Genomic DNA, 15,320 nt, shown 5'->3' with positions numbered 1-15,320 from the left:
CTGTACTTGTTTGTAACGTCTATGATACTCATGCATTCATATCCTGTGTCTGTCCGATGCCTCAGACTGGGCTTCTGATTGGCCAAAGCTCTGGCGCAGGATGTAAATTCAGCACAAGGGAAGAGAGGACCGTTCCTGATGCAGCAACATGCACTACAGCTGTTCATTTATCCAAGGTTGTGTAGGCTGTGTGGCTCTGACATCAGTAAGAAGGTTGTTTGCTGTCATTGCCGCCACTGCAGCCACACCAAATGACAATCTGGTGAGAGGATGCTATGAACACAGGAACATTGTGAGGAAGTATGACGTCATGATCCCGAGCTAGCCGGATTCTATCCACATATGCATACAGATCTCAGCGAATCCCACTCAAATCCGTCCAGTGGCAATATTTGCCACTGGACAAATTATTTCAATCAGTTATTAATTAATTTACACAATCTGTCATAGTGTGACCCCACCATAAACATGAGTGTGCTCGTGTCTTTGTGCTCTGTCAAAGAGGACTTTAAATTCCACATGAAGCTGAAGCCCTCCCTTCATGTCCCATCTCCCATAAAGCACGCACACACGCACGCACGCACACACACACACACACACACACACACACACACACACAGTAATGTCTTCATAAATCAATACTCTAATATGGTAGCTGTTTAGTAGCTTGCTCATTCTGTTTTCTCCTCACATCTGCGCCTCCTCCTTTGTCTCCTTTTTCTTATCTTTCCTGTCTCCTGTCCTCTTTTTCCTTAATCTCAGCCCAATAACTAAAAAGAAAACACTTTTTTTCTCATCCCCATGTCAGCCAAATTGAATTCTCATTTTATTTTCCTCATCCAAACTGAATTCTCATTTTATTTTCCTCATCAGTTCTCTTTCTTGGGTGTCACATTTGTCCCCTTTCTTTTCAGGGTGCTGAGACTTTTGACCTCTGATCCCATTACTGCATGTGATGATGAACTAGCCCGACATATGTGCTGAAAATCACCTTTCAAAAACGGCACTGGCTTTAAAGTAAAATGATACGACGTGAATTATTAAGTTGGTTTATTTCTGAAACACAGTTGAGATCATATTAATGGCCATCAGTAACAGGACAGCATGTTACCTGAAAAGTCAAACACACACACGCACACCAGATACAAATAATTCTGGACTTTTGGAAAGGCATGATGTGTTTCTAGGGATGGGAAATGATGTTTTATCAATACTGATGTCATTGTTGATTCTAATTATCAGTCTGTTTTTTATCGATTCGTGATCAATTTTCTCTGTGGAAAAATCTAAAACTACAGGTTTTCGTTGTCAGTACAGCTGTTTTCCTTTGTGTGAAATCCAGAGTTTGGCATCATGATATCACTTCAGACGTCATGACACACAAGTTCTTACATCACTGAGCTGTCAGGAAAAATGGCGGCATCGCTCTCTTTCTCTCGCCAAAGCCACTGAGGGAATAAAACACATGTAAGGCTGTAAGAGGATTAAAAGAAAGGAAAACAAATCTTAATAAAGATGTAAATATTGTACAGAGACCACAAGAGGACAGAGCTGCTCCAGCCAGCTGAGCCACAGTCCACTGGAGAAAACTGTGTGTGTGTATATGTGTGTGTATGTGTGAGTATGAGCAATGAGAATTTGGGAATATTTTGAATAATGTAAAATCAATCAATCAATTCAATCAATTTTATTTATATAGCGCCAAATCACAACAGTTGCCCCAAGGCGCCTTATATTGTAAGGCAAGGCCATACAATAATTACGTAAAAACCCCAACGGTCAAAACGACCCCCTGTGAGCAAGCACTTGGCGACAGTGGGAAGGAAAAACTCCCTTTTAACAGGAAGAAACCTCCAGCAGAACCAGGCTCAGGGAGGGGCAGTCTTCTGCTGGGACTGGTTGGGGCTGAGGGAGAGAACCAGGAAAAAGACATGCTGTTGGGGGGAGCAGAGATCAATCACTAATGATTAAATGCAGAGTGGTGCATACAGAGCAAAAAGAGAAAGAAACACTCAGTGCATCATGGGAACCCCCCAGCAGTCTAAGTCTATAGCAGCATAACTAAGGGATGGTTCAGGGTCACCTGATCCAGCCCTAACTATAAGCTATAAGCTTTAGCAAAAAGTAAAGTTTTAAGCCTAATCTTAAAAGTAGAGAGGGTGTCTGTCTCCCTGATCTGAATTGGGAGCTGGTTCCACAGGAGAGGAGCCTGAAAGCTGAAGGCTCTGCCTCCCATTCTACTCTTACAAACCTAGGAACTACAAGTAAGCCTGCACTCTGAGAGCGAAGCGCTCTATTGGGGTGATATGGTACTATGAGGTCCCTAAGATAAGATGGGACCTGATTATTCAAAACCTTATAAGTAAGAAGAAGAATTTTAAATTCTATTCTAGAATTAACAGGAAGCCAATGAAGACAGGCCAATATGGGTGAGATATGCTCTCTCCTTCTAGTCCCCGTTAGTACTCTAGCTGCAGCATTTTGAATTAACTGAAGGCTTTTCAGGGAACTTTTAGGACAACCTGATAATAATGAATTCCAATAGTCCAGCCTAGAGGAAATAAATGCATGAATTAGTTTTTCAGCAACACTCTGAGACAAGACCTTTCTAATTTTAGAGATATTGCGTAAATGCAAAAAAGCAGTCCTACATATTTGTTTAATATGCGCTTTGAATGACATATCCTGATCAAAAACGACTCCAAGATTTCTCACAGTATTACTAGAGGTCAGGGTAATGCCATCCAGAGGGTAAGGATCTGGTTAGACACCATGTTTCTAAGATTTGTGGGGCCAAGTAAAATAACTTCAGTTTTATCTGAGTTTAAAAGCAGGAAATTAGAGGTCATCCATGTCTTTATGTCTGTAAGACAATCCTGCAGTTTAGCTAATTGGTGTGTGTCCTCTGGCTTCATGGATAGATAAAGCTGGGTATCATCTGCGTAACAACGAAAATTTAAGCAATGCCGTCTAATAATACTGCCTAAGGGAAGCATGTATAAAGTGAATAAAATTGGTCCTAGCACAGAACCTTGTGGAACTCCATAATTAACCTTAGTCTGTGAAGAAGATTCCCCATTTACATGAACAAATTGTAATCTATTAGATAAATATGATTCAAACCACCGCAGCGCAGTGCCTTTAATACCTATGGCATGCTCTAATCTCTGTAATAAAAATTGTATGGTCAACAGTATCAAAAGCAGCACTGAGGTCTAACAGAACAAGCACAGAGATGAGTCCACTGTCTGAGGCCATAAGAAGATCATTTGTAACCTTCACTAATGCTGTTTCTGTACTATGATGAATTCTAAAACCTGACTGAAACTCTTCAAATAGACCATTCCTCTGCAGATGATCAGTTAGCTGTTTTACAACTACCTTTTCAAGAATTTTTGAGAGAAAAGGAAGGTTGGAGATTGGTCTATAATTAGCTAAGATAGCTGGGTCAAGTGATGGCTTTTTAAGTAATGGTTTAATTACTGCCAACTTAAAAGCCTGTGGTACATAGCCAACTAATAAAGATAGATTGATCATATTTAAGATCGAAGCATTAAATAATGGTAGGGCTTCCTTGAGCAGCCTGGTAGGAATGGGGTCTAATAAACATGTTGATGGTTTGGATGAAGTAACTAATAAAAATAACTCAGACAGAACAATCTGAGAGAAAGAGTCTAACCAAATACCGGCATCACTGAAAGCAGCCAAAGATAACGATACGTCTTTGGGATGGTTATGAGTAATTTTTTCTCTAATAGTTAAAATTTTATTAGCAAAGAAAGTCATGAAGTCATTACTAATTAAAGTTAAAGGAATACTCGGCTCAATAGAGCTCTGACTCTTTGTCAGCCTGGCTACAGTGCTGAAAATTGCCCCAGACAATACCTTTGGGGGTACATGCCCCAGACTGAGGAAGATTGACAGTCATCTTTGTCAAGTGTTCCCTGTAACACTTGGCTCTCTGTTGGGACTGTTTACACTGAGACTGCTACCTGCTGCTTTGGACTTGAATTAACAGTCTTTTTCAAGACTTTTTTACTTTTTTACCTTTTTACTTTTTTTTTTTAACTTTTTTACTGTGCTCCAACGCCTAAGGAAGACCTCTAACGGTCGAAACATCGCGACGGAGCACTTTTATCTGCTAACTTTCATCAGCGTTGGCAAGCTAACTAGCTTGCTAACGCTTTCGTTTTTTATTTATTTATTTTTTTTTTTTTTTCTCTTTTAGCACTGTTGTCGTGCGTTGCCTGTGCTGCTTCATGGCCTGTTTGGTGCCTTGATTGGGGCACTCCTTCTGCTGAATCACCTTTAAATAATTTACACATTATTCACTTTGTGTGTTTTTAGGAATCCGCTAGGTTGCGTAGCTACTAGCTCTTAGCCGATTTAGCATGGCGGCTTCTCCTGTCTCTCCCGTACTTTTCTGCTCTGGGTGTGAAATGTTTAGTTATTCCTCGGCCTCCTTTAGCAGTAACGGTACTTGTAATAAGTGCAGCTTATTCGTAGCTTTGGAGGCCAGGCTGGGCGAATTGGAGACTCGGCTCCGCACCGTGGAAAATTCTACAGCTAGCCTGGCCCCTGTAGTCGGTGCGGACCAAGGTAGCTTAGCCGCCGTTAGTTCCCCCCTGGCAGATCCCGGGCAGTCGGGAAAGCAGGCTGACTGGGTGACTGTGAGGAGGAAGCGTAGCCCTAAACAGAAGCCCCGTGTACACCGTCAACCCGTTCACATCTCTAACCGTTTTTCCCCACTCGACGATACACTCGCCGAGGATCAAACTCTGGTTATTGGCGACTCTGTTTTGAGAAATGTGAAGTTAGCGACACCAGCAACCATTGTCAATTGTCTTCCGGGGGCCAGAGCAGGCGACATCGAAGGACATTTGAAATTGCTGGCTAAGGCTAAGCGTAAATTTGGTAAGATTGTAATTCACGTCGGGCCAATCGGAGGTCACTAAAATTAACATTAAATCGGTGTGTAACTTTGCAAAAACAATGTCGGACTCTGTTGTTTTCTCTGGGCCCCTCCCCAATCGGACCGGGAGTGACATGTTTAGCCGCATGTTCTCCTTGAATTGCTGGCTGTCTGAGTGGTGTCCAAAAAATGAGGTGGGCTTCATTGATAATTGGCAAAGGTTCTGGGGAAAACCTGGTCTTGTTAGGAGAGACGGCATCCATCCCACTTTAGATGGAGCAGTTCTCATTTCTAGAAATCTGGCCAATTTTCTTGGATCCTCCAAACTGTGACTGTCCAGCGTTGGGACCAGGAGGCAGAGCTGTGGTCTTATACACCTCTCTGCAGCTTCTCTCCCCCTGCCATCCCCTCATTACCCCATCCCCGTAGAGACGGTGCCTGCTCCCAGACCACCAATAACCAGCAAAAATCTATTTAAGCATAAAAATTCAAAAAGAAAAAATAATATAGCACCTTCAATTGCACCACAGACTAAAACAGTTAAATGTGGTCTATTAAACATTAGGTCTCTCTCTTCTAAGTCCCTGTTGGTAAATGATATAATAATTGATCAACGTATTGATTTATTCTGCCTAACAGAAACCTGGTTACAGCAGGATGAATATGTTAGTTTAAATGAGTCAACACCCCGAGTCACACTAACTGTCAGAATGCTCGTAGCACGGGCCGTGGCGGAGGATTAGCAGCAATCTTCCATTCCAGCTTATTAATTAATCAAAAACCTAGACAGAGCTTTAATTCATTTGAAAGCTTGTCTCTTAGTCTTGTCCATCCAAATTGGAAGTCCCAAAAACCAGTTTTATTTGTTATTATCTATCGTCCACCTGGTCGTTACTGTGAGTTTCTCTGTGAATTTTCAGACCTTTTGTCTGACTTAGTGCTTAGCTCAGATAAGATAATTATAGTGGGCGATTTTAATATCCACACAGATGCTGAGAATGACAGCCTCAACACTGCATTTAATCTATTATTAGACTCTATCGGCTTTGCTCAAAAAGTAAATGAGTCCACCCACCACTTAATCATATCTTAGATCTTGTTCTGACTTATGGTATGGAAATAGAAGATTTAACAGTATTCCCTGAAAACTCCCTTCTGTCTGATCATTTTTTAATAACATTTACATTTACCCTGATGGACTACCCAGCAGTAGGGAATAAGTTTCATTACACTAGAAGTCTTTCAGAAAGCGCTGTAACTAGGTTTAAGGATATGATTCCTTCGTTATGTTCTCTAATGTCATATACCAACACAGAGCAGAGTAGCTACCTAAACTCTGTAAGGGAGTTAGAGTATCTCGTCAATAGTTTTACATCCTCTTTGAAGACAACTTTGGATGCTGTAGCTCCTCTGAAAAAGAGAGCTTTAAATCAGAAGTGTCTGACTCCGTGGTATAACTCACAAACTCGTAGCTTAAAGCAGATAACCCGTAAGTTGGAGAGGAAATGGCGTCTCACTAACTTAGAAGATCTTCACTTAGCCTGGAAAAAGAGTTTGTTGCTCTATAAAAAAGCCCTCCGTAAAGCTAGGACATCTTTCTACTCATCACTAATTGAAGAAAATAAGAATAACCTCAGGTTTCTTTTCAGCACTGTAGCTAGGCTGACAAAGAGTCAGAGCTCTATTGAGCTGAGTATTCCATTAACTTTAACTAGTAATGACTTCATGACTTTCTTTGCTAACAAAATTTTGACTATTAGAGAAAAAATTACTCATAACCATCCCAAAGATGTATCGTTATCTTTGGCTGCTTTCAGTGATGCCGGTATTTGGTTAGACTCTTTCTCTCCGGTTGTTCTGAGTTATTTTCATTGGTTGCTTCGTCCAAACCATCGGCATGTTTATTGGACCCCATTCCTGCCAGGCTGCTCAAGGAAGTCCTACCATTATTTAATGCTTCAATCTTAAATATGATCAATCTATCTTTGTTAGTTGGTTATGTACCACAGGCCTTTAAGGTGGCAGTAATTAAACCATTACTTAAAAAGCCATCACTTGACCCAGCTATCTTAGCTAATTATAGGCCAATTTCCAACCTTCCTTTTCTCTCAAAGATTCTTGAGAGGGTAGTTGTAAAACAGTTAACTGATCACCTGCAGAGGAATGGTCTATTTGAAGAGTTTCAGTCAGGTTTTAGAATTCATCATAGTACAGAAACAGCATTAGTGAAGGTTACAAATGATCTTCTTATGGCTTCGGACAGTGGACTTATCTCTGTGCTTGTTCTGTTGGACCTCAGTGCTGCTTTTGATACTGTTGACCATAAAATTTTATTACAGAGATTAGAGCATGTCATAGGTATTAAAGGCACTGCACTGCGGTGGTTTGAATCATATTTGTCTAATAGATTACAGTTTGTTCATGTAAATGGGGAATCTTCTTCACAGACTAAAGTTAATTATGGAGTTCCACAAGGTTCTGTGCTAGGACCAATTTTATTCACTTTATACATGCTTCCCTTAGGCAGTATTATTAGACGGTATTGCTTAAATTTTCATTGTTACGCAGATGATACCCAGCTTTATCTATCCATGAAGCCAGAGGATACACTCCAATTAGCTAAACTGCAGGATTGTCTTACAGACATAAAGACATGGATGACCTCTAATTTCCTGCTTTTAAACTCAGATAAAACTGAAGTTATTGTACTTGGCCCCACAAATCTTAGAAGCATGGTGTCTAACCAGATCGTTACTCTGGATGGCATTTCCCTGATCTCTAGTAATACTGTGAGAAATCTTGGAGTCATTTTTGATCAGGATATGTCATTCAAAGCGCATATTAAACAAATATGTAGGACTGCCTTTTTGCATTTACGCAATATCTCTAAAATCAGAAAGGTCTTGTCTCAGAGTGATGCTGAAAAACTAATTCATGCATTTATTTCCTCTAGGCTGGACTATTGTAATTCATTATTATCAGGTTGTCCTAAAAGTTCCCTAAAAAGCCTTCAGTTGGTTCAGAATGCTGCAGCTAGAGTACTGACGGGGACTAGCAGGAGAGAGCATATCTCACCTCACCTTCCTGTTAATTCTAGAATAGAATTTAAAATTCTTCTTCTTACTTATAAGGTTTTGAATAATCAGGTCCCATCTTATCTTAGGGACCTCGTAGTACCATATTATCCCATTAGAGCGCTTCGCTCTCAGACTGCGGGCTTACTTGTAATTCCTAGGGTTTGTAAGAGTAGAATGGGAGGCAGAGCCTTCAGCTTTCAGGCTCCTCTCCTGTGGAACCAGCTCCCAATTCAGATCAGGGAGACAGATACCCTCTCTACTTTTAAGATTAGGCTTAAAACTTTCCTTTTCGCTAAGGCTTATAGTTAGGGCTGGATCGGGTGACCCTGGACCATCCCTTGGATATGCTGCTTTAGACGTAGATTGTGGGGGGGTTCCCATGATGCACTGTTTCTTTCTCTTTTTGCTCCGTATGCATCACTCTGTATTTAATCATTAGTGATCGATCTCTGCCCCCCTTCACAGCATGTCTTTTTCCTGGTTTTTTCCCTCAGCCCCAACCAGTCTCAGCAGAAGACTGCCCCTCCCTGAGCCTGGTTCTGCTGGAGGTTTCTTCCTGTTAAAAGGGAGTTTTTCCTTCCCACTGTTGCCAAGTGCTTGCTCATAGGGGGTCGTTTTGACCGTTGGGGTTTTTCATAATTATTGTATGGCCTTGCCTTACAATATGGAGCGCCTTGGGGCAACTGTTATTTTGATTTGGCGCTATATAAGAAAAAAGTTGATTGATTGATTGAAAAGAAATCTGGGGTTGTTCTTATTTTCTTCAATTAGTGATGAGTATTAAGATGTCCTAGCTTTACGGAGGGCTTTTTTATAGAGCAACAGACTCTTTTTCCAGGCTAAGTGAAGATCTTCTAAATTAGTGAGACTGTTGTGTGGGCCACTGAAGAGGAGGTACTGCTGGTCCACCACCACCAGAGGGCGCCCTGCCTGGAGTGCGGGCTCCAGGCACCGGAGGGCGCTGCCGCCTCACAGGAGCAGCCAGGGTGACAGCTGTCACCCATCACCTGAGACAGCTGATATCAATCAACAGGGAGGTATATCAGCAGGACGGCATCTCCACCTCATTGCCGAGATATCGCTCTACTAAGGAGGTAACGTACTCAGCCGATTGTGTTCTTGACGATAATACTTTGTTGCTTGTGTGTTGGATAGCAGATAGTGAGTAGTACAGCGGGAGATTGTATTGGACTTCTTGGATAAGTACTCACACTCCTGCACTCACCAGTATTTTCCTGACAAGAGGTGGAGGTGGTGTTTCCACCCTGTGTGTTGCTGGGTGCAGTCGCACCCACACCTGACTGTTTCTGTTCCTTGCCAGCAGTACCGGATCCGACGAGCGGAGGCAGTGGCCACCTGGGGTTCGGGACTTGGCGGCTCCAGTATCCCCGGGGTTCGGTGGCAGAGGAAATCGGGTGGTTCCGGTTCGACTCGGACAGACGTCTCCTATCGTCGAGCCTGCCCACACGACACCATTGGAATTCGGTTACTGCTGTATTTGTAATCTGTTGTGTTTGTTGTGTGAATTCACAACAGTAAAACTTTGTGATTTGGCTTTCTCCATTGTCCGTTCATTTTTGCCCCCTGTTGTGGGTCCGTGTTCCTACACTTTCCCAACAGAGACGCCATTTCCTCTCCAACTTACGGGTTATCTGCTTTAAGCTGCGAGTTTGTGAGTTATACCACGGAGTCAGGCACTTCTGATTTAAAGCTCTCTTTTTCAGAGGAGCTACAGCATCCAAAGTTGTCTTCAATGAAGATGTAAAACTATTGACAAGATACTCTATCTCACTTACAGAGTTTACGTAGCTACTCTGCACTGTGTTGGTATATGGCATTAGAGAACATAAAGAAGGAATCATATCCTTAAACCTAGTTACAGCGCTTTCTGAAAGACTTCTAGTGTAATGAAACTTATTCCCCACTGCTGGGTAGTCCATCAGAGTAAATGTAAATGTTATTAAGAAATGATCAGACAGAAGGGAGTTTTCAGGGAATACTGTTAAGTCTTCAATTTCAATACCATAAGTCAGAACAAGATCTAAGATATGATTAAAGTGGTGGGTGGACTCATTTACATTTTGAGCAAAGCCAATTGAGTCTAATAATAGATTAAATGCAGTGTTGAGGCTGTCATTCTCAGCATCTGTGTGGATGTTAAAATCGCCCACTATAATTATCTTATCTGAGCTAAGCACTAAGTCAGACAAAAGGTCTGAAAATTCACAGAGAAACTCACAGTAACGACCAGGTGGACGATAGATAATAACAAATAAAACTGGTTTTTGGGACTTCCAATTTGGATGGACAAGACTAAGAGTCAAGCTTTCAAATGAATTAAAGCTCTGTCTGGGTTTTTGATTAATTAATAAGCTGGAATGGAAGATTGCTGCTAATCCTCCGCCTCGGCCCGTGCTATGAGCATTCTGGCAGTTAGTGTGACTCGGGGTGTTGACTCATTTAAACTAACATATTCATCCTGCTGTAACCAGGTTTCTGTAAGGCAGAATAAATCAATATGTTGATCAATTATTATATCATTTACTAACAGGGACTTAGAAGAGAGAGACCTAATGTTTAATAGACCACATTTAACTGTTTTAGTCTGTGGTGCAGTTGAAGGTGCTATATTATTTTTTCTTTTTGAATTTTTATGCTTAAATAGATTTTTGCTGGTTATTGGTGGTCTGGGAGCAGGCACCGTCTCTACGGGGATGGGGTAATGAGGGGATGGCAGGGGGAGAGAAGCTGCAGAGAGGTGTGTAAGGCTACAACTTTGCTTCCTGGTCCCAACCCTGGATAGTCAGGGTTTGGAGGATTTAAGAAAATTGGCCAGATTTCTAGAAATGAGAGCTGCTCCATCCAAAGTGGGATGGATGCCGTCTCTCCTAACAAGACCAGGTTTTCCCCAGAAGCTTTGCCAACTATCTATGAAGCCCACCTCATTTTTTGGACACCACTCAGACAGCCAGCAATTCAAGGAGAACATGCGGCTAAACATGTCACTCTCGGTCCGATTGGGGAGGGGCCCAGAGAAAACTACAGAGTCCGACATTGTTTTTGCAAAGTTACACACCGATTCAATGTTAATTTTAGTGACCTCCGATTGGCGTAACTGGGTGTCATTACTGCCGACGTGAATTACAATCTTACCAAATTTACGCTTAGCCTTAGCCAGCAGTTTCAAATTTCCTTCAATGTCGCCTGCTCTGGCCCCAGGAAGACAATTGACTATGGTTGCTGGTGTCACTAACTTCACATTTCTCAAAACAGAGTCGCCAATAACCAGAGTTTGATCCCCGGCGGGTGTGTCGTCGAGTGGGGAAAAACGGTTAGAAATGTGAACGGGTTGGCGGTGTACACGGGGTTTCTGTTTAGGGCTACGCTTCCTCCTCACAGTCACCCAGTCGGCCTGCTTTCCCGGCTGCTCGGGATCTGCCAGAGGGAAACTAACAGCGGCTAAGCTACCTTGGTCCGCACCGACTACAGGGGCCTGGCTAGCTGTAGAATTTTCCACGGTGCGGAGCCGAGTCTCCAATTCGCCCAGCCTGGCCTCCAAAGCTTCGAATAAGCTAAACTTATTACAAGTACCATTACTGCTAAAGGAGGCCGAGGAATAACTAAACATTTCACACCCAGAGCAGAAAAGTGCGGGAGAGACAGGAGAAGCCGCCATGCTAAACCGGCTAAGAGCTAGTAGCTGCGCTAAGCTAGCGGATTCCTAAAAACACACAAAGTGAATAATGTGTAAATAATTTAGAGGTGATTCAGCAGAGGGAGTGCTTTAGTTAAGGCACGTGAAGATTACACTGTGAAACAAATCGTTATCTAGGTAACTAGATCAGTCTAACTGCGCAGATTAAACAGCTAACAGATACAGCAAAACACCGCTGTGCTCCGGAACAGGAAGTGATACAATACCGCAGTGAGAGCCAACCACCAGTAGAGGCAAGCAAGAGTCAAAATTCCAACATTCAATCCAATAATATTAGTTTACAAATGGTGTCTTCGTAGTCCTAAATGAAAACATACCACTGTCCCAGCTTTTTTGAAATGTGTTGCAGTCATCCATTTCAAAATGAGCAAATATTTGCACAAAAACAAAGTTGATCAGTTTGAACATTAAATACCTTGTCTTCGTTTTGGGTTCAATTGAATATAGGTTGAAGAGGATTTTCAAATCATTGTATTCTGTTTTTATTTAGATTTTACACAATGTCCCAACTTCACTGGAATTGGGGTTCTAATAAGAAAAGGCTACAAGACCATCTTCAAGCAGCTTGGTGTTCTTGTGACTACAGTTGCACGTACTATTCAGAGGTTTAAGGTCCACGTGACTATAGCTAACCTGTGATCCTTTCCCACCTGCGGCCATTCTGTGTGGAGTTTGCATGTGTATCCTGCCTCATGTCCGATGACTGCTGGGGTAGGCTCCAGCCCTGTGTCACCTTTAATTGGAGTAAGCGGGAATAAAAAATAGGTGGATTATTTTTGTCACTTTCAAGTTATTTCAGTTATCACTGTGGGTTTTGTGTTGTAGCCAGCCTTTTGTCTGCCTCTCTCCCCTTCCCCTTCTGTCTCCTCTTGTGTGTTGCTCGTCTGTTTTCCCTCTAGGTGGTGTGCTGCAGACCCAAGGAACACCTGCTGCTCATCATCTACTCGCACCTGACGCTCATGAGCTCCTGATCAGGAGCAGGTTACTTAAACCCCGGCTTTGAGCTCAGTCACTGCCAGATTCTTCCATTCCATGACCTTGACCTGGGCAGATTCTTCCATGACCTTGACCTTGCCAGAATCCCAGCCAGATTCTACATTGATTCTCCATGATCATTAAGTCGTCATTCCTGCCGCTTCAATGCGCTCTGACGTCTGAGCTTCCCACAGCTCATCTCAAGGTAACCTGGTCTCCTCTATTTTCTGTAATATAAGTTGTTGACCTTTTGGTGCTTCCACACGCCTTCCTGTGCGGCTTCCACGTTGCACTGCTCCTGGCTTCCACGCCAACTTCCAGCACTATGTCACTTTGGAACTCGCTGCTGCTCTGCCTCGTTCAACTAAGTTCCTGCATGACTCTGAGGTTGTGAGATTCTGCTCTTATACTGCTTCTGATTGTGACTGTGCATGACCAAGAACTGTTTTCAAGAACTATTTCCAAGAACTGTATGAACTCTTAGGCAGAACTACTAAGTACTTGCCAAGTCATTTCGAAACCACATTCCCACATAATTGTAACTGCATCACAAGACGCGCAGTATCTGACCTCTAAGGACAATTCATGAACAGTGAACAATTCCTGAACAGTGAACTTTATTTCCTGAACTGTGAATGTTCCTGCTTTAATCCTACAGTGAACTGTTTCATTGTTAAAGTAGGCCTGAGCGATTATGTGATCGTGATCAATGATCGTGATAAATTTCAGGTCGATTACGATGATCAGCTCTGAGCTTATTTCTCGATTACACGTGCACATTGTTGCAATACACATATAATACAGTTGGTGGCGCCAATGCAACACTACAGATGCAAACCACCATCATACTCGATGAAGAAGAAGCACGTGGTCACATGCGTGACAACAGCCAATCAGAGACGACCTTTTACTTCTTCGCTTCTGTTTCGCGTTCTAAACAGCATGAGCGAACATGGAGTTAAACGCGGAGCTGAGAGCAGCGAAACCACTGAGTTCAGTGAGCGAAACAGATGTCAGCCATTACTTGGAGTTATTCTCCGAAGATGACGCTATTGTTGGGAAGAAAAGTCACTCAACGTCGGTTGTGTGGCATTGGTTTGGATATCTCCAAAGTGACACGGAGCAAATTAAGCCGATGTGCAAGGTATGTCGGCGGTCAGTGCCCTCAAAAACCGGCAACACAACAAATCTGTTTAATCATCTGAAGAAGTACCACCCAAGTGATTATACGGAAAGCATGAACATGCGAGCGGAGTCTTCACAGTCTGCCACTGCCTCCAGCACACGTAGCATTAGCAGTTCTGCCGCTTCGAGTGGTGCAGCCACCGAACCAAAGCAGCAATCAATCGTGTCATCTTTTGCAGCCATTGCACCATATGAGCAACATTCTAAGAGGAGAAAAACTATTACACACACAATTGCTTTTTGCCTTGCAAAAGACATGATGCCTTTAAACTCAGTGGAGAAAGAGGGATTTAAGCATTTAATCAAAGTGCTGGACCCGAGGTACCAAATCCCTGGCAGAAAATATTTTTCTCAAACTGCAATGTCACAGCTTTATGATGAATGCCGAGGAAAGCTGGAGACTGAGCTTAAAGATGTGAAATACTTTGCAACTACCAGTGACCTTTGGTCAAGTCGCACATCGGAGCCTTATTTGAGTCTCACAATACATTACATTGACAAGGAGTGGGGTCTTCAAAGCAGGTACTTGTAGACGGTGTATTTTCCAGAGGACCACACTGCCGAAATAATCAGTCAGGGGCTGGAGGACGCACTGGAATCATGGGGCCTGGGCCAAGACCAACAGGTGTGCATCACAACAGATAACGGAGCCAACATAGTAAAAGCTGTTGCTCTGAAACGCTGGACTCGGTTGCAGTGTTTTGGTCACCGGCTGCACTCAGCTATAGGTGAGTAAAAAAGAAAGTTGTTCCATATTAATGTTTAGCTTTCAAAATAACAGAATGATACTGGTTATTATTTTACTGATTTACTATTCTTTCTGATGCTATATCTGTTTGACATATCAAGTTTTTGGCTGTCCCTTAATAATTTTTGCTAATAGTTCCTGAATATTTTGAGATATAAAGTATTTTTCTAAATTTATGTGAACTGTTATGATATTGTGTTTATATTAAAAGTTTGTTATTATTATTATTATTTTTTTTTTAACTTTTACTTTTCTCCAGAGGGAAGCATGAAGGACAAGAGAATTGAGAGAGCCATCACTGTGTCCAAAAAAGTGGTCAGTACTTTTTCTTACTCATGGAAAAAGAAAAGGGCACTAGCAGCTGCTCAAGATGAACTCAAACTGCCAAAGCACAGGTTGATTACAGAATCCCCTACCAGGTGGGGGTCTCGTCATGCCATGATAGCAAGAGTACTGGAGCAGGAGAAGGCTATTGCAAAGGTTTTATCAGATGATCGAAAAAACAGGCATCTGATTCCAACATGGCAGGACATTGATGTTTTGGAGTCTGTCCACAAGGCCCTAAATCCACTTGTTGACTTTACTGATGCCCTTTCAGGAGAAGCATATGTTAGTGTCTCTTGTGTGAAACCTGTCCTTCAGCTCTTCAATGAAGAGGTCTTGAAGCCAGCAGATACTGACACAGACCTTACCAAGGCCATCAAGGGT

At 42.4% G+C, this 15,320-nt stretch overlaps 1 protein-coding gene and 1 long non-coding RNA gene across 3 annotated transcripts in view; one reads left to right on the top strand and one right to left on the bottom strand.

Moving 5' to 3' along the window:
* ppp1r14ab (protein phosphatase 1, regulatory (inhibitor) subunit 14Ab) overlaps window positions 1-15,320 on the bottom strand; it is a 123,489-nt gene that overhangs the window by 58,410 nt on the left and 49,759 nt on the right. The window lies entirely within an intron of this gene.
* Window positions 1,576-13,620, top strand: LOC117508468. Its single transcript, XR_004560101.1, has 2 exons — window positions 1,576-1,605; window positions 13,359-13,620. It is a non-coding gene; the product is annotated as an uncharacterized LOC117508468 (long non-coding RNA).

Source organism: Thalassophryne amazonica, chromosome 4 (assembly GCF_902500255.1).
Source record: "Thalassophryne amazonica chromosome 4, fThaAma1.1, whole genome shotgun sequence".
Lineage (NCBI taxonomy): Eukaryota > Metazoa > Chordata > Actinopteri > Batrachoidiformes > Batrachoididae > Thalassophryne > Thalassophryne amazonica.
Note: the sequence above shows the minus strand (reverse complement) of the source record. Positions and strands in the feature narration are given on the sequence as shown.